The 20,834-nt window shown below is 41.0% G+C and overlaps 1 protein-coding gene across 6 annotated transcripts in view; it reads left to right on the forward strand.

Moving 5' to 3' along the window:
• The first annotated feature begins 10,311 nt into the window (after nucleotides 1–10,311).
• Nucleotides 10,312–20,834, forward strand: part of nipbla (NIPBL cohesin loading factor a) — an 85,729-nt gene continuing 75,206 nt past the window's right edge. For 3 of the 6 annotated variants that reach the window (XM_088628705.1, XM_088628704.1, XM_088628706.1), the window contains exon 1: nucleotides 10,312–10,722. The gene's annotated coding sequence lies outside the window, so the exon portion shown is untranslated. The remainder of the gene's footprint in view (nucleotides 10,723–20,834) is intronic. The other 3 variants (XM_088628707.1, XM_088628708.1, XM_088628709.1) reach the window with 2 other exon arrangements.

Below are 20,834 nucleotides of genomic sequence, written 5' to 3' on the forward strand. Positions count from 1 at the left end.
CAGTAATAGAAATAATTATGTTTTTTTCTGGTTTGTATTGCACTCTGTTAGTATTTTAGGTTTTTTCTTTCCTGTGTCAAATCAGACATAAGCAGCCATCCCTGTTACTAGATTCTGACTCTACAGGGAAAAAGTTGGTGTCTGACAAGCAGCCATCGAACAAGACAACCGCTAGCTTAGGTGATGTGTGAGATTATAATATCCACAGACACCATCTCGGTGCAGCCTCAGTGTGGCTGTCACCTGCCTTGAGACCTCTGGAACAACTTCGCAATGAGACAGAACATTGCATTTAATCATTTGGCTAATGGTAAATGTGTGTTACACTTACATTTATTCATTTGGAGGATGGGTTTATCCAAAGTAAATCAAAATCACATTCAAGGTGGATAGGGTGCATGTGACAGTAGAATTAACTATCTTCAGCTGTTAGGAGTCAATACCCAGGCTGGGGCAATATCATCAGTGGAGTTCCACAGAGATCCGTACTCAGACCACAGCTCTCCCTAATTTATATCAATGTCTAGATTCTGGTAGAATTTGTGAACTAGCGAAGTTTGCAGATGAAGCCACAGTAAGAGGAACAGCAAACACCGTAGAAGCTTTAGATCTTTAAATTAGAAATGAGATATTTAGAGAGACTTCGAAATACCTGACATGACATTTCTTGCATGTGAGTGTAAAGTGCAAGTTCTGAATGCAGGGATCAAAAACCAGATGGGAAGCACTGAGCCTGAATAGGCCACTCATGAAAAAGACTTTGGTGTTTGTGTTGACACATCATTCACATCTTCTAGACAATGTAGGGCACCGATAAGAAATGCAAATAGTATTAGGATATATAGTTAAAAGATACATCTAGGATATCAGGGAGAACACTGTCAGTATATTCCCAGTATGGGGAAATGTTGGACAAATATGAGCTCCAGGGAGGGAATTGTGGAGGCCTATGGGTCTGAGACAGGCCTCTGGACCCCTGCTCCTGGAGAGCCACTGGCCTGCAGGTTCTACAGGCAGCCTTCAATAGCCCAGGGTCAGGGGCGGGGAAACACGTGACCTCCTAATAATCAAACAAGTGACCGGGTTCTGCAGCTCACTCTTCCCTCTTCACCTGCAGTGAGAAGCAGTTAGACTTCACACCAGCAGGGGGCAGAGTTAGACAGCAGGAAACACACAGCAGCCCCCCAGCGGGAAACACAGCAGCCTCACAGTGGGAGACATACAGCAGCCCCACAGCGGGAGACACACAGCAGCCCCACAGCGGGAGACACACAGCAGCCCCACAGTGGGAGACACACAGCAGCTCCACATCGGGAGACACAGCAGCCCTACATTGGGACACATACAGCAGCCCCACATTGGGAGACACACAGCAACCCCACGGAAGGTGACACACAGCAGTCTCACAGTGGGAAACACACCGCAGCCTCACAGTGGGAGACACACAGCAGCCTCACAGCAGTAAACACACTGTAGTCCCACAGGGAGAGAGAGGAGAAACTGCTTCACCAGCTGAAACAGATTTTCTATTTTAGATTAAGAAGGTCAGCTTGAGAAAGCACCAAGTGGAATTCCCCTGAAGTGGAACAGCCCTACTCTTACAAAACTGCACCCTGGGATCTTTAACGACCAAGTTCGTCATGATCTGTGTTTAACATCTCTTCAAAGTCAGCGCCTCCTACAGCACTGTGTTCCCCTGTCACCGTTGAGGGGTTCTAGTGTGGAAACCCGGGGCTAGAGGGAAGAGCGCCACTTACTGGTCCAGCAAAACCACTTGCAGCACCTGGATTTCCATGCAGGTCTCCAGCCCCAGTACTGAACGGGCCCAGTCTGGCTGAGCTTATGAGGACAGATGACATCAGGAGACAAAGTGCTGCTCCTGTCACTTAGCTACAGTGAATCCAGAGGGCACACCAGGTGTACACTTTACGCCAAGTGTGAACCACTGCATGCTAGTAACCTGAATGTGCACTATACATGTCAGATTCAAGGGGCCAATCTTGAGGGCACAGGTTCAGCATTACTGTTCCGAAGTCTACCTTTTACCATAGTACTCCACAACCAACTTTCACAGAGGGACAATATTTAGGTGTGAGGTTCTGCAGTTAGTTTGAATATTCTGTCTTGTTCTCTTGGACTGTGTTTTGAGTTTTGCTCTCCACAGGTAGAGGTACTTTAATTTGGAACAGGGAGGACTTAGGAAAGAGAAAAAAGGGGCATTTAAGGTTTCCCTTAAAGAAGAATTTGCAGAGAATAAACCCCAACAAGAACTTTGTGCACAAAAGGAAAACAGAGAACAAATGAGCAGGAAAATGAGTAGAAGGCTGTCCCTACACAAAGAGCTGTGGGCGTTTGGAACAGGAGCTCTAAACGCACTGTGGATGCCCTCAGGGATCAGTTGCGCTGTGCTGTGAAAGTTCACGAGCAGAGTCTCTAGTCTAGAGTCTAGACCATGATCCTCCCCCGACACGTCTCGAGACGGTGTTCCGGTTCAGGTGAGCGCGCGGCCAGCAGTAACCCGCTGCCCTTAGCAACGCCGCCTCATCGAGATTCAGTTCATCTGCCTCGGGTTGTATATATATTTTAAACGCACCCGAAGTTCATTTACCACGCTGTTCTTTGAAGAAATATACCGGGACGCTTAAAGCCACGAACCGAGACGTTGCCTTTACTTACCTGGGTGAGTATTTTTTGTCCTTCCTCGGCTGTATACTTACCAGCCTGATATCTGATTGACGGACGACGCACGCTGATCGATATGCTGACGTCGGTCTGTATACAGGTTATCGATTAATGTATTTGGTGAAGATGCGTGTGTGACATCGATGTATTGATTGGACTGCCTTTTATAATGAAAATAAAACTTAATGAGACGACTTCATCGTTACTTAATGGTAGTCTTACGCGTGGCCAGATTTGTTTTCCTCGTGTTTTCCTTGGCCAGTGTTTCGTCAAGTAGGCCAGCTCCTCATTTAAACAGGACTGTCACAGAACCCGATCCTGTGAATGGGGATTGCCCTGGTAATAAGACGTGTGCCCACATGACACCTCGATACTGTCGCCGGCCACGGGCTGCACTTCGCGCCTGCGCCACAAGAGGGCGGGCTGCAGCCTGTGTGTCACTCCGAGCGAACACCGAAGTAATGCATGCAGTCCCGAGCTGTCCCTGGCATTGAATTACACTTTAATCGCGATTCTTCATTTTACGTGTTTCATTTAACTATAGCAATTATTTTCCAGGTGTTGTGGTGACCTTCCCTAACGTAATTTTACTTTTGGATACAAAAGTGCATTTGTGTGCACAAAAACAAGGGTCATGTTATATTCAGAACTAAATACAACCACTGATACCCACTTATGTGTGTGTTAAATAATATTTAATGACAGTTTCTTCATTTCGATCATTAAAATGAACTAAAATGAAGTTTAAAACGTATGAACAAGGTCACACACAAATAGTATAACCTGTCTGTGTGTGATTTAAATGTGAATTAAAAACGTTGAAAGACTGGACTGCAGTGGAACATTTATTATGTGCAAGTTAAAAATTGCAAACCATATTCAGTTTTAGACTTCTGAACCCTTAGAGGGCTCCTGTTTAATGGACAAATCATTTTTAAATGACAAAAAAGGTTAATCTTTTCCAAGCTGCAGGTAGTTTGAGGAAGTTCCATCAAAAGTTTTTTGAATATCTCTAAAAGGCAAAGGCATCCAGTGATCAGACTGCAGAATAAAAATCGAAGCAAGGGCTTTTCACTAAATCCTGTGTTCAACCTGATGAGCCAGTGGAGAAGAACAAGGTCTCATTTGCAATGATGACCTGGAGACCTGTTCATACAACAGGCCACTGTACTGGGGTAACTTGCTCAGGAGCAGCAGCAACCCACACCAGCAGTGGGACCCACAACCCTCCAGTCTGGAGTCTGGAGTCCAGAGCCCTTCCCACCACTCCACACTACAGCCCCTGTAATGACATCTCTCTCTACTGGTACAGACATGGATAGACCTGTCATTACTGTACCACTAGCATTCACTAAAAAACAAGTTACTTCTCCTATTTAATGTTCAATAAGGCTGCAGTGATGAGCCGATACCCTCATTGTCAGTATAAATTGTGCACGCCTTCAGTCTGTCATTAGCTCAGCAGAGACTCTGTGGGCACAGGGGTACACTTGTACAGCGATTACTACTATGTATATACAGTATACTGTATTACACTTAAAACAAAGAGATCATAATTATTGTCAAATTCCCGGAAATTGACAGTAAAATTAGAAAAAGAATTTGTGGAAATGCCCGTAGGATAAATCCATTAACCCTTATGGTTGGCACCTCCGTTTGAGAAGTTTCTCAAGGTTTCACAACCTTTTCTTCTCTGAGAGGGAGTGTTTTGTTCACAGGCGCAGGGCCGCCCCAAAACCAAATGTCAAATGTGAACTCCCGCACGGGCAGGTTGGCGCCGCAGGCATCTCTCTGAACCCTGCAGCCACTGTGGACCGTGGGCAGGATCCGGAATCGCAGACCGTTCCCATTCGGTCTCCCACGTGAAGTTTTTATCCGCTTAATCCCATAAAGATTGAATTCAAGGGATGCCCACAGCTCACCAGCTGTAATATGCGGCACACGGCCTTCATTGAGGAAGTACAGGTGCTGTCTTCGTCTCTCTGGGCCAGCCCTCGGTGTGGGGGGGTGATCCCTGTGGGGAAGGATGGCTGTACAGCTTGGCAGTCAAGGGCTGGGCACTAACCCTTTGCACAGCCAGCAGACCGCAAGTGCGAGTGACTGCCAGCACACACGGTGCTTAAAACTGCTTGTTTTTCTGTTCAAACAATAGTGCCTTCCTCTCATTTTCATAATACGTTATCATTATTAGAGCACATGGTTGCCATTACTGTGAAGTCATAGAGTACATTTGTGTACATTCAGGTATTTCACTTCTGATGTTAACTCAGACCCCTGGAACCTTTGCTTAACTTTAAGATGGGTTTTGTGTTGCCTGTTTAAAAGTATAGCTAAATTCATTTTGTTGTAATTGAATTGGACATAACACAGGTTTTAGGAAAATCAAATAATAAAATAACAGCCATCCTTTAAAAGTTGCTTATATGGTTGCCGGATTTTCCTACTACCCACATCATTTTTATTTTCAAGAATCTAATATATTTATTTCAAATTTTCCATCAAAAGATCACGTAGTACCATGCACGATATATGCATAAGCAGGAACTATGGTTGAAACTTTCCCTCAAATTCTTCAGGAAACAGCTGGATGAGATCCTTTGACAAATAAGCATCTTTCATTTGAACAAGCAATACAGGTTAAATGCCCTCCTCTTGTTTACAACTATTCTTATGCTGATGTTCCTATTTTCCAGTCATGGAGTGTACCTGAAAAAAGCAATTGCTTATGTCCATAGATGTGAATTATTCTGACAGGGAATGCTGATTAGACAGGGGATAAGTTCACCATGAGCTGGTTTGCTTTGTGTTTCTTTTGAATGGGCTTTCTAAGGAACTGTGTCAAGTGCTGCACAGAATCAGTGGAGAATGTTCACATGAACAATAGAATAAGCTTCAACAGTGCTGCCCTTGATATTTTGGTAGGTTGTATGCCTTTGTGATAGAGATAAATTGGAAATGAGGGCTATTCCAAATATTCAAAAAGACAAATTGAGATTTGTGGCACTTTCCATGCTGACGAGGCACAATACAAATTTTAAGTATTTTCACAGTACCGTGACCTCACTGTATTCAATCATTATAGTACTTTTATTATCATATACCATGGTAAACGTTATCACATCCATTCCATTCAACATAAACGTAAAGATAAAATTAGGATCAACTTCCCATAAAAGAATTGTAACTCCTAGACATGGTGTGTGTTTTTCCCTGATACTTACATAAAGGGTTGCTATCCAAGATTTTGCTTATTATTCCTTGAACAGTTTAGAATAGTGTATTGCACAAATGACAGGAAAGGACTCTTAATTTACTGCCGTTTGTTATTAGTAGATTGGCAACAAAAAACAATTGTCTACACAAAAGCAAAACACCTTGTCCATTAGGGCTGCTGAACCCAATAATCAGTAACGTGATCCGCTTTATGAAATGAAATGTTTCTAGGAATGAATTGTTTTAAATTGCATGAAATAATCAAATGTTTACCATATGTCTCGATATAGTCAGTTCTGGGAATTGATGTTAAATTATGAAATTACCAAAATACCAGTTGTTTCGGAACTATAAAACTCCTATTTTTTAAAATATAGAATAAAGGAACTTTAAGGACGTATTTAGCCTGAGAAATACTTTGAAATAATAACACTCCACAGGGCCTCCACACAATACCTCTGACTATCATGATCGCAGTAGCAACGTCTCAGACAGCCTAGTGGGATTCCCTGTGGCAGGGCTGCAGACTAATCAGATTTCACAGTACATCTTTAATGACTCTGATGACTTCCCTGTTATTCTTTGGGAAGAGACAAGAATTGCTCCAGCTGTTGACAATACTAATCTCATGCTCAGCTGTGTGTCTGAGAATGAAACCAGCAAATCCTCAAAGACTAGAAACTTCTTGTTAATGAAAGCTTAACATTTGTTTTTTTTTCTAGCACCTTTCATACAGCAGTATATAAACACTCTTCACAGATACAATTACAACAGACGGCAAAATAATTAGAACCGTTATAAATAAAAAAGCAATATTTATATATAAAAGGGTAAACCCAAGCCACAGCAGCCATAAGCAGACTGGAGAGCATGTATCTTTCCCTGGATAGGACACCATTCCCCGTGTCTGTATATATGTTCTGCCTATGGAGTATTGGACTAAAACAGGGATTGCACTCCTGTTATGTATGCTATGACATCTCTGTGATGCTTAGCTGCTTTAGAAATTATTTTGTAAACTAACAAATCGTCAGGCTATTATCACCCAAGATTTATGGACTTAATGTTGTGTACATTAAGACAATGCTTTCAGCTGCTCTTTTGTATTCCAGTTGTATTAGTGGTATAATCCTGATGTCTGGGAACTGTTTATAGCTAGCTGAAGAGATGTTTGTTTTAAATGGTTTATACATTTCAGAGAGAGACTTTCATTAGAAGAGATCCGCTTTCTCTCAAATCCTCTTTCTTACAATGTACCTTGGTTCTAAGAATACTGAATTCAGCACTAGCATCCATCTTATTTTATGGTATACAGCTGACAGATAACTGATCTAATTAAATACTGGATACCTATATGTTCATACCAGAACAATACAAATGAATATATTGACTGTAGGTGTGAGGGGTTGTGTCTGTATGTGCCAGGCAGTGGACTGGTGTCCCATCCAGGGTGTACCCTGCCTTGCTCCTGCTGCTCACTGGGATGGGCTCTGTCTATCCCATGATCCTAAGTAAGAAGAGGTGACCTTAAGTTAGAAGTTAGAAAATGGATGGATGTTGTCTTGTTTCCTACTTAACAAACCAACCAATAATATTTAGTGTAATCTGATTTGCCACAAGCCACCATTTGCAACATCCTAACAATGTTACATTCACAGTACATACAGGTTTAACTACAACACCATTAGAAGTTTCTCTTGGGGACTTCTCATTGACTCTCTTCCTATTTTTAATTATTCTCTTATCTGTTAAAATGAAGCTGGACACAGAAACATTTAAATGTATATTTAAATGAAAATGTCATTTGATTTATAAGTCATTACATTTTCTGTTTTCAGAAATTTTCAGATGTTCTATCGTTGTAGAGGTATTTTCTGAATTTTATATCTGTATTGATAGGTAAACATGGCACTCCTACACACAAAACGTTTTTTAATCCCTGGTGTTGACAAACATTATTAAAAACGTATTCCACAACCTAATTCCACATTAGGACATTTGGAATCATGATATATTTCATTGCTATTTCTCCTCAATAACAGCTTTAATCGCATGCAATAATTACTCAGTATTAGGAAACATACTTTGTATGTTTATGATTATTATATAATGGTTCTTTATCTTTTTGACTGTTCATCGTCTTTTTGACCCTTGTTAATCTCTCATTTTTGGTGCATTCTGAAATCTAAGGATTTTTCTTGCTTTCAAACTATTCAATCCACCTTAAATCAGTGTTTTTCCAACTTCTCAGTTTTTTTATTTTTCCTGCAGTTCATTAGAATTGTTCTTGTGCTGACATTTTGAATTTCTGTTTTCTCAGGCTGTTGGGAGCTCATTCTGACCACTGAGACATTTGCTTGTGTGAGATGTGGTGTTTTTATAGGTGTTTAGAGTTATCTGAACTGTTTCGATTTGCAATAGATATATCACTGAACCCTTTGAAGTGGGAAGCTGTGCCTGAACACTTCAATTGTTTTTTTTTCTCACATCAGTGGGAAATGAAAAATCATCCAGAAAATCTCAGGTGCACCTACATTCATTTTTATGCAGACAGTATAAATAATAAAAAGAGAAAACACAAAAGTAAAATACAGATACCCCTATCATTACTCTGTGTCACTGTTTTGTGTAAGGTCTTAGTAATAATTAGAGTCGACGAAACACTTACTAAGTATTAAAACATTTTTTATCAATAACAATGACATATGAACAGTGGGGTTAATAGTATGTCTTGCCTTTCCCTGCCTTGTATAAAAAAACAGCATAATTGATTTACAATCATCCTTACCCTTATCCTTAATCCTTATTGTACGTTATTGTATTGTAGTATTTTTTTGTATAGTTTATAGCACAGTATCTGTATAAGGGAGGCCTAGAAAGTGAGTTTTCTGGACATTTTTGCAGAAACCCTTTTTGAATGGCCTGCACTCAGAGGGATTCATGTCTGAGAATCTAACAGGCTTTAATGCTCTTACACAGTTTCTGCTGTAGATCTTAAATGACCTCAGACCACAACATCCACAAATACTGATAGAGTATATTGTATGGAAATGATAAGTTACTTCGTATCCTGTTGACTGTGTCCATCTAGTGGTCATAATCATACAACTTGTCATAATAGATAATATTGGAAAGTGCTGCTGGGATGCTCCCGATCTAGCGGATTTCATGCATTACCATCAGTATCAATTCCTAAAGTGTGGAACGGTTCAGCTCTGATCAGTTAAAATGCTTAAATTAATACCTTAATTAAACAATTTAGAGATAATATGGGAACAATTCTGAAGGCCCCAGAGTCCACTTCATTGAACAAATCACTTGCTTAACTTATCAAGAACTTCCATGTTTTCCAAATCTTTAAAAGGAAATTGTGGATCTAGAGTGACCTACTGTATAAGACAAACAGGACCACAGCTCCCCAGGACCAGGGCTGGAGACTCCATATGCAGTGTAGTGTGGGGCTTCACAAACAGCAGGACACAACGTACATGCAGCGAGTGGCAGTGCTCACTGTCCTGCATATCGGCTTCCACACACATTCAAGCACATCAGCTGCCATTCGCTGGGGAGGGGGGCTCACACTCATCCTCGCGGTGTCTTCCAGGAGCTGAAACTTGTCACTTTGGTGGCCTTGGCTGTAATAACAAAGCCGTTAATAGCCCAAAGCACAGCGGTCCTTTTGCTGGTTTTAGTTGTCCTCTCACTGTCATGCAATATGTGCCTTCTTTGAAGATTCATTTTTGTGACCCCTCTGTTAATAAGCACCCTGGGAATGGTTAAAAACAATTAATCTTTTAACATACAGAAGCTGTCTTCAAACTAAGTACTCCTTCGTCCAGTAGCTGGTTTGATAACATGAAATGAAGTGATTGACGTCTGTCTTTGCCTTTTGAATTTTATATGGTGTCTTCTATCAGCTCTCTAGGGGCATTTTCTGTCCATTTATCAATTGCAGTTTTTTTTTTCATTTTTGGTTTACCTATTTCTTTAAAGATCAAACGCATTTATTCAATTGTATGAACTTGCAAAAATCAAAGCAGAATGCATAATTCAGTTATTGCATTCAATTAGCCCTTAACTGTATGTGAAAAATAAGGAAAATAATTTAATTATCAAAAGTACATTATTATAAGATTTTAAACTTGTGTGAAATGATATATATATATATGCAGTCAGATATATGTGCGAACCAGAACTGATCCCAGGCTAGGAGATGCAGACCCTGGAGGCGGCAGGCGCTTCGGCGGCCGTTGTACGCGGTACCGGTACCGATACCGGTGCCGGTGCCTGCTGTAGTCTGGCACTGCTGCGCCTGTGTGCAGATGGAGACTAGGCAGCGCTCGGCGCAGCGAGCGGAAGTGAGCGAGTCGGTGCTGGTTGGTTTGGCGCCGGTGGAGGGAGTCATTCCTGCAGCAGCACTTCCGGTCGGCATTTTGTTCTGCGAGAGGGAGAGAGAGTCTGAGTGGACCCTTTTATCACCGCGTCAGTCGTCTCTGAATTTTTTCTTCCCCCCTTCTGATTGTTTAAAAAAAAAACTGTCGAATTTTTATCACAATCCCCCCCCTTCCTCCCCGCGGTTGGCGTGAAGACGGAGGACAGCCCGGACGAGCCGATGTTTTTCTAGTTTCTCCAGTCCGAGCCTACATGTTTGCAGTGAGACGGAAGAAGAGCGAACCCTCCCGACCCGGATTATTGTTGTTATATTATTTCTCGGAGGAGCTGTGAGGGAGAGAGAGAGCGAGGAGAGAGAGAGAGAGCGAAAGGCACACACTCGGACCGTTTACAGCCCCCTTTTTTTCTTTTTCTTTTTTAACGAAGAATTCTGAGGTAATTATTATTATTATCATTATTTTGACGAAGCGTGTCCGGGGATTTGACTCGATCTCGATCGGCGTGGTTGTGCGTTAAGTTGAACTTGTGAGCAAGCCGTTGGTGGATCTGTAGGGTTGGAGGTGTTTTTTTGTGTGTGGCGGTTGTATTGCGCTGTGCCCGCCGAGAGGCGTCGGGCCGCGGGTAAGCCTCGCACTCCGAGTCCGAGGATCCGGGTAGCTGAGAGAGGCCGAAACAGGCCGCTGGGAAACAATAAAAAAACAATAACCCTTCACATGATCGAGCCTGAAAATAAACCAGCATACCAAGCTTGTGTGTAGCTGTCGCAGAGGACAGATCCGATTGTTTCTTTTTTTGTTCAGAAACTGTGCTCCGTCAGAGGGTAATTATTAGTTTTGAGTTGTTTGAGGATTACGGCTACAAAGCGGGGGTTATTACTTCAATTTGGCTGAAGAAAAAAATGGTCAACACCTTTCAAGATGTCGGTGTTTTTATATTTATTTGATAATCTTCTGCATTTGTTTAGGGTTGTAAAAACCCCGTATTCCCCACAAACAAGTAGAAAAAATAATTTTTTGATTCGTTGTGCTGAGGGTTGTGAACAATGAGTGCAGTTATTAAAGGATCGCTACATAGTTGGGTTACGGATATGGATTAAGGGAGCCCACGTACATAAAGTGCGAAAAACAGCAACTTTTGTGTAAAGTTTTTTTTAAAGCGCCAGAATTGAAAATCTAGATGTCACCACTGGTCGTGGAAATTAAAGAGGAATTATGCTAATGGCATGCTGATTAATGCGTCCTGTCTAAATGAGAAATCCCACCTGAAGACTTCAAGGATCTTGCATATTGCAGATTTCCTGAGGAAAAAAAATGAAAAAAAGTGCTTTGAAATTCAGAATTTAGTCAACTTTGTTTTTGAGTGAGGAAAAAGTAGATGCGGCAGAAACTTAAAACCGTGTTAGTGGTCGTTTGCATCACGGCTGATCGCGTTCGGTTTTCCCTCTGAAGTATTAATTTCTACTTTTATGCGCGTTTTGGAAGTGAAACGTGCGGCACGTCCCTGTGGCCGCAGGAGCGATGCTGTCTTGTCAGTGTCGGCCTGCGTCTGTGTTTCCTCGCCGGTGTGTGAATGCGTAATGAGAGGGGTGTCATCTAATTAGGGCAATGCACTGTGCAGCGCCTGGAGCTGCCGCCGTGTAGCTCGCTCGCTAGCACCTGGAGCTGGGCTCTAGCAGGTAACGCGTTCGTCTGCATTGCTCTGGGACTTCTGTTTACATCCATGCACGGCGGATCTATAAAAACATAAAGGACGCATCTCACCATCATTGAGGTTTGAACGAGTTTTCAGGCTGCGTGGAAGGAACATACCTAGGTTTCAATGCAAGACTAAGTTTATTTTTTTTGGTGGTGTTTTTTGTTTTGCATCGAGCGGACACCTTTGACGCCAGGTTAGAAGTTAGTGGCTGATTGCGTTTTTTTGGGGGGTTACGCTTTTGACAACGGAAAGGGCGTTGATGTCTTTATGTAACCGCGTCTCGATTCACGTTTCTTTGAGAAAGTTGTGAAGCGGTGTTTTCAGACGCGAGAGGAAGGCTCGGAATCGGGGAGGGCGAGAGCCGATCTGTCCGCAGGTCCGCACGGATCGATGTGCCGGTTGACGCCTGCCACAGGGACCTAGCTTTCTGAATTTTAAAAAGCCCGTGAATCCCGCTGTGCCCCTGTCCAGGCCTCCTTCCCCTCTAATCTCAGATTCCTGTCTTTGTGCCGCCTGCCTGCTCCCATCTGACGAGTCTGTTTGCTGCAGGACTTCGGGCCCAGCGAGGAGCGCCCGTTTTTGTTTTCCGGATCGTCTTCCAAACAGATATTTCCTTCGGTCGTTGCGGAAAGTGCAGCGGAGACGAGGTGTTTGAAAGCGGTTTGCGTGTGTCCCGATGGTTTTCTGCCTTCCCCGCTCGGGCACACAGGGCTGCTTTCAGACGGCACAACAACGCCCCACTGTGCTGAAGAAGGGAAGACGGTGTTGCCGTAGAAACAAATTAATAATAATAATAATAATATAAAACGCACGAAGACTTTTAAGCGCGATGCCATTTCGCGTGATTTCTTTTTCCACGAAGGAACCCGCGACGGTACAGCCCAAACGAGGCGGTCGCTGGTTTTAAACGCCCGCAGCCATAGCTCTTCACTCGGGGTTGAGGCCTGGCGACATTTTCATCGGGAACTTATCGAGCAAACTAAACCGCAACTTATCAGGACACGAAGGCGGCAGAAGACTGAAATCGCAGTTGAGATGTGAATTGAGTACAATTTTTCACAGCGCTTCGATCCTGTCCGCTTCCTGAATTGTTTCATGTTCGCGAGTCCTATTGATACGGTGCATGATCAATATTGAGGCATCCCCCCAAGCTTTTCGTCATGTCCGTCTTCAGTATTTATGACACTTCCCAAAATGCGTTTCTTTTAAAGAGTGGCTCTGTACCTTAAGTCTAGTTCGATGTTACTGCGGTGCAAAATTGTTGCATACTGGTACACCATTAGTGAGATCTCCCAGGGGGGGCGGCGCAGACTGAAGGAAAGTGAAAGTGCTGTTTGCAGTGTGATTCGTGAGATAGTCACCGAAAAAGCACAAGGCGTGAGAAACGGGAATCGTGTCCCAGGGTCTCGTTTCGGGGTGCTGGTGCGCAGTGTTATTGTGTTTTGTGGTCCGGAGTGAATTGTTGACGTTTGTCCGAGTGGAGCTGGTTTGCATAGCGCTGCTTCCCCTGTTGGAGCTGAAGGGCTAGCGAGCATTTCTCCTCCACGAATGGACCCCTTTGGAATTCACGGTTAAAATAAGGGGTTCATTAAAAAAATGGTTAGGCTGTCTTTCTCTTAACATTAGGGATATCCAAAAATGATAAAAGGATTTACAGCATGTTGTATGCAGGTCTGATAATATGTAAATAAACGGCGACTGTTTTAGATGGGTTGTTATTTTAAAGAGGGAAAGTGTAGAACGATTGCATTTTAAATCGTGATTTCCGAATAAAATTTAGAATTGTGTTTAGGACTCGGTTTCCTTACACTTACATAGAGTAAATAAGTAAACAAGTCTCTTTTTGGGGTTATAAAGCTAGCTATAAAATGAGCAAGAACCAAAGGTTAAAATGTGCTGATACGCAGAACAAATACTATTTTTTGAAAATGTTCTTGTTTTAATTCTCCTGCCTTTTGTTTTTACACTGTTACATCATGCAGTGTCCCACTTGTTGCCTACTGATTGGTAGTATGTTAGCGCTAATTCCTCTTGTTTGACTATAGAATGTCTTTTTGCAAAGTTTGAGGTAGGAAAGTACAGAATGTTCAGAACCACCTGAAAAAAAAGTGAATAAGATTCATTTTCATGCATTCTTCTGTGTTTTGGAAAATGTTATTTTGATTATATAGTTTCTAATTTTTCTTGATCTGTTTTTTTTTCTTCACACAATATCCATTACGTTAGAACATTTGTGATATTTTAGAATAAATGTCCACAGACGTGTGGGAATGTAGATTGTATACAAGCTCTTATTCTGTTCTGGTTGAGATGGCAGAGGCGTAGGAAGGCCTCTGACTGTGTACTGATTATCTCATTAACACAGAGGGTAGGTAACAGAGGAGCTACCCCCCAAGTGGAGAAGCTTTACATTGCTGCCTTTGAAACAGATGTTTTTTGGAGCACCAAACCTTGAAAGTTCAAGCATTTAAAAATAGATAAAATATTTTAGGAATGCTCTGAAACTTCATGGAAATGGCCAAATGGCAATGATTTGGGTATTATCCTTAGCATAGTGTAGGTCCTGTCAGCACCTAGGCCATTCTTTCTAGGCATTGGGTCTTTTCATATTTGCATTGCCTTAAATCAGTTGTAATCTCTTGGGGACATCTTTGACAGCTACAGAATCGACTTGTAACAATGGCTTGCACCAGATCTGCTGCTAGCAGGTGGGGTATTTAGTAGGTCCATAGCACTGGTATGTTCCTGTGGTTCCTGTATGGTGTAGTAAAGCAGGAAGGATCCTTTGTGTTTTTGACCATTTTGTGCTTTGCGAGAGCTGCCCCTTTGCTTGTGTAGAAAAGTCTTTGTTGGCCTATGTCATGTCAAGTTGATTTTATTGTCAAAAGGCCCTGGCATTCTTGGTAATGCTGGCTGAGTCTTAAGGTTGGATTTCTGGAAACCTTATGTATAATTACCCATTATTAGAACTGGTATAATTAATAGTTACTTGTCATTAAGAAAATAATGGCAATGTTTTTTTAGGTATTCAAATTAACGTTTGCCTTCATACTTACTTCACTGCCTCTAAGGCCATGTGTTCGCCTTGTGCTCTAGTACTGCTGCCTGGTCATTCATATTTTACAACATTGAGGACATACGTTCACAATTTAGATTTGTGTTTAAGTATTAGAAATGCGAAAACAATTTTTTTTACCTTCTGCTAGTCATTCACAGTAAAACTTCCCTTAAATAGGTGACCTCATGGGTGCCTACAGGCATCCCATAACAAATGCTGATTTTGGTGGTTTTTCCAAGTGTAAAACTCGAACATTTTTTCTTTGGGTTTTTGTGCCTTTTGTGTGTCAGTTCTAAAGTACTTGTCCATAGGTGTACTGTAAAACAAACATCTATAGATGGTATATGGCAGCCTTTTAGCTGTTTAAATAATAAAGCGCTTTTCTAGACACTCTATGTAAAGCTCTTTACAGGTAATGGGGATCCCCTCCACCAGCACCAGTGTGCAGCCCCACCTGGATGATGCCACAGCAGCCCTACACTCACCACACACCAGCTACATTACAGTATTTTACCAGATTGTTTGTGGTGTTTAACTGCTAAAACAAAAGTGAATGCTGATATGTTATAAAGATGTAAAAGAAAGTGAATATACTACATTCACTTGTTTTCCACCACCTTTGTTGATTTTTGAAGTTTTTAAAGATGGCACTTAATTATTCTGGCAGGCAGTCTGGAATGTACACATTTTGAAGGTGCAGTTATTGTCATCACTCCGTATTTGTGCATCTACATAAAACATTTTATTTTAAATTTTACCTGACATCTGCTGATAGACAATCTTTTGATGCACACTTTAGACATTTCCTTTGTTATGCGGTGTATATATATATAATTAATGCTTCTTCCTGATGTATATGTTAAAATTTAAGTTACAAGAGACTTGTGGAAAGAAATAGAACTGCACTTATAGCATCAAATTGAAAGTGCTGAAGCAGTGCATGGAAATAGTCTCAAAATTGCAAAAAAAGCGTCACAAACCTTATATGTTTTATAGTATTTCCAGAATTTAGGAGCAAATCTTGCACAATAGTCATTTGTACATGTTACCATTTTCGGTGTACATCTCAGCACTGTTAGCCCACATGCAAGATGAGCTAATCAGAAGGTACAGGCTACCTGCTATTAAAGAAAGTTATCAGATATGCTCACTGTTGCATCAGGTCCAGGTGAGCATGTTATGAGTGAAGCACTGTGTGGGGGAAAAATGTATTTCTTTCCTGTTCAACATGGACATAACTGCTAATGTATTTTAAGTGAAGAGTTACTTTGCTGATTACAAAACTAACCATTTCAGAGCTCTGAGAGAAAGCCTTTGGTGACTAAGACTTGTTGTTGACATCACTTTCTATTTAGACAAACCATCAACAATGTAAGACAGCTAGAACAGTACTGGACAGATAATTCCATATTATCTAGTTTATATTAGGTATGTGTAATTTTATTTTTTTCCATAAATTAAGCAAATGGAACAATTAAATAAAACTTATTTGTAAGGTCAAAATCAATAATCCTATGCCGTGTTCAATTATTTATTTGCTCTTAACACTTAATTTTAATTGTGACTATAATAGTCTTGCAACTGCATGTCACATTATGAATAAAGTCTAAACATTAATCGAGACTAAATTGCTCAAATGAGTTGCATGTAAGTGGCAAAGCAGACTGAGCAATGACTTGTATAAGTTAGATGTTTGTGTCGGGTCATCGATGAATTGTGTTCTATAGTTTTATGGATTTATGAAGAATTGTAATTTGAATAATTCAACCATATTAAAAGTGAAGTGGTTTATGTAATAAATGAACACATTAAGGTAGCTGCTGTAAATTTCTGCTGCTGATCTTGTTCTGTGGACTGGGAGGATGCTGTGGTAATTACACTAGAACGTCAGTGAGGACCCTCGTCTTATGAAAGGAGGGGAGTGGAGAGTTACCTTAGACTATTTTTATTGTGTTTCCTTGCCGAACCCCATCTTGAATTTTTATCTTCGGTATTGATGGCATCAATAGATTCCAAAAATGTGGCCAGAGTACATGTCAGAGCTGCAATAAATTATTCTGCTTGCGGTTTTAGGTTTTGGAGCGATGGAACTGCTTTGTTTGGTCATGTGATGGGTGATTGATATGCATTTCACCCTATCTGCCAATGACAGTGTTTCTCACAGTGGAATCCAAGTCCACCCTGGCGTATTTCATTATACATGTATGCATTCAAGATTTTCGGGATCATTTCTTGTTTCCTTCTGTCCGCTGTGTGGATGGATTGCAGCTTCAGAAAGCCAGTGTTTGAATTCCTTGTACTTGGAGGAGTTAAAAGGATTGACTGGAGAGGCTTGATGCTTTGATTGTTTGGTTTGGCATATTAGTTTTCAGATTGTGCAATCAAGTAAAGATTACTATTTCAATTAAAACTAGTTTTGCGTTTTGACTAGGGACCAGTAATTAAAACCAGAATCCGTGGGTATGCATGAACAATTCATAACCCGTTTTGAAAAGTGAGACTCATTTCTTCCCACATGGTGCAGATTAGTGTGAATCTTCAGTTTGAAATGTTACTTCAGTCAGTCTTTTGTCTAAAAGTTGAAGGTTAGATTTTTTTTTATTGCCTTGCCTTAATTATAAGTATACTGTATTCAGTTGTTTCTATAACTGTTTTAGTCTGAAAAGCATTTGTATTTCAGACATTGCGATCTTTGGAATAAATGAATATTTAATGTGCACAACAAAATTAGAGTTCTTTCCAATAATTGTTTACAGTCAGGGGCAACATGTTTTATAAACCCAGTTGTGTTCATAGGGTTGCAAAGAGATAGCTCTTGAAAAGAGTCTTTCAATAGGGTAAGCACATTTCTGATGTTTTGTGCACAGTAGCTACAGCTAGTTGTGCGAGTTGGAATGTTGGATGGAGGGTGGTGTTGAATTGGGAGATTCCCTCTTTCCAGGCCTCGTGAACTGCAGTGTAGCATTTACAGCTTGCATTAGTAACACTAGTGGAAGACATTTATTCCCTTCCTGTTTTGTGACCAATTGAAAACATTTATCACAGTGAGGGGTCATCACTTATGAAAGCTGCTCCTCTATAGTGCACTGTAACTCAGCATTTGCCTGGTTTATCTGATGAGGTGACTTGTCATAAATAGCCCCTTTCCCAGTGCCTTAAACAGTTACATGGAGGTCTGTCATGTTCCCAACATAGTGGAGCTCTATTTCCAAACTCCTTTGCTCTTGATGTAAAAATATCTGCCTTCTACGTGGGCATCTACTTGAGGCATTCCGTAATGTGAAAGACAGAGCTGCCACTCACTAGCTTTTGTCTTCTCACTCGTATTCTCAGTGCTGTATCAGACAGTCTCTTCTAAGGGTGCACATTTTAGTGAGGAAGGGCTTATTTGGAAGAGACTTGTATACCCTGATGGACTGTGGTGGCTATTGGACTGGCTTGATAACCCCTGATGGGACAGCCGTTCTGTTTTGTTCCTCTCAAGGAACAGTAGGTGAAGGAACCAGAAAGATGTGTTTGCCACATCAGGGTGGTCAGAGAAAAGTAAAAATGGAGTTGCAGTGGATTTCAATATGCATGTACACATATAATTACATACAGTTGTATATCAGTGTTATATTTCTGCAAACTGGTGTTGTGAGCAATATTATATATTTAAGGGGTTACACTTTGAGTGAAATTAATGCCTCTTTGAGTTTTGAATTAAAGGAGAGATGAATTCATTGTGAAAGGTTAACTACCTTTTATTAATATGACTATTTTCCTTTTCATGTATCTAGATCTTCCTCTGTTTTGTTACTAATTTTGTTTTGTTACTAAGTGTTAATGTGTGAAGACTATAAACCTTTGTGCCATAGAGTAAGTTAGCTATTGTTGCAATCTTACTTTTCCAACCTTATTAGAGAATGTTGGCTAGTTTAGAATTACGATCTGGCTTTGAATTAAGAGTTACCTAAGTTAACGGAGAGCTTCAATTTTACCAGTCACTGTTGCCTTTGCCTCATTGTGACACTGACATCTCTAGTGTCCAGGCATTTGGAAAGATCAGTGAAAATTCTCAATGAGCTCACTCCTCCAAGTGATCACAACCTTGCTGCATTGTCCGATCAATTCCCTTAGAGTTAGAAGCCTAGAAAAAGATGCTCACTTTGCCGTTTTACCACAAATAACAGCCTCTGAGCCCTGATTTGCCAGACAATGACCCTGCAATGGGAGTCCTCAGTGCTAGGAGAGTTCTGGCAGTAAGGTTTTTGCCTGTTTCTTATACCTGTCATTAACAAAAATATTTGAATTAAAAGATATTTTACTGTTCGTTGCAAATTCATCCCATTATATTAAGAGGAAAAACTACTTTTTAATTATTTTCAGATTAATAAAAAATAGCATGCAAAGAGTAGTACATCATAAGCTTAGGAGGAGATTGAATGCGCAATAAACTTTATGCAAAAGTCGACGAATTGTAGCAAAAGGGAGCAAATGTGCCTTTTGGGTTAAACAAAATCAAATTCCTTTTTATTTTTTTAAAAACCTTTCTCAAATAGTGTCTAGTAATCAAAAGGGTGGACCTAAAATTTAAAACTAAAGGGTGCAATAGTTTTCATGATAAGATACTTTGCCATGTTCCACAATGTTGCCCGTGTGTTTTAGGTAATGTTTGAAAATGTAAAATGACCCTCTTGTTTGTCAAAAACATCTTATTTGCTGCCCACACAGCCAGATGCATCTGAATCTCTGTTTGTAAATGCTTTCAACAAAGTGTGTGCGTATCTGATCTAAACCCAAACGTACAATTCTGTATCTTGAAGCTTGAGCTGAAATGAATGTCCTACAGGAAACATAGCAATTCCAGTAACAGGAATTAACCCAGACCAGTAATTCTCAACCAGCAGCCCACAGCCCACCAGTGAGGCACCCATCGTGGGTTGTGGAGCAGGTTCATGTACAGCACAAAGGGGGGAATAGCTCCAAAGGAAAAGAGCATAAAACCACAGTGTCGTTATTTTGCTTGGTGACAGACACATGAAAGTATATTAATGTAAAACAGTTGATCCAATTACATTTTCATGAAGGTAACCCCACAGTAAATAACTGTAAATTATGGCAGCAGTCCGTTTCCATAACAATGTCCATGTAGGATCTTTTTCTTCAAACCTTTTTTTATTTGTGAGCCCAGTGCAGGTGAGAGCTTTTAACCTGACAACAATACATGGACAATTAAACGTGTGTCAGTTTGCCTCTGTTATATTGTACATTTTCTTTCTTTCCGTACATGTACTGTAAACTTGGCTTGTGTGTAATTTTGCTTATGTTATTATTGGTCAATGCTTTGTGGACATGTACACCTTTACAGTGAGAACTGTACTGGAAATAGCATAGAGGCGGATGGGTTCACCACTGGTCCCCTGGATGATACTGTATCAACTCGTGTTGTGATGGTATTTGGTAACACCAATAATTATGGTCTGAAAACAGAACTGCAGTATTTAGTACCAACATACTGAGATTTCTTACTGATTTCTATTCATGCAACAACATAGTCATTTAATAATTGCAGGCTGTTGTGTTATCGCATTGATTTGAAGCAGCTATGCGTGTCGCATGCAGACTGCACGTATTTGTTGTTAGTAGCTGCTGTGCCATTCCGCTGATGTGAACTGGTCACCGAGTTGCAGTGCCCAGCAGCAGCAGAAGTCAAGGAAGAAGGACAGAAATTTAACGGTGTCTACTCTGGCACGTGTGCCTCTTGCACAGCCCTTCAGCTCCTCTCCGTGATTCCGCCGGGCGCGAGGTGACG

This window comes from Lepisosteus platostomus, chromosome 4 (assembly GCF_059453375.1).
Source record: "Lepisosteus platostomus isolate fLepPlt1 chromosome 4, fLepPlt1.hap1, whole genome shotgun sequence".
Classification (NCBI taxonomy): Eukaryota; Metazoa; Chordata; class Actinopteri; order Semionotiformes; family Lepisosteidae; genus Lepisosteus; species Lepisosteus platostomus.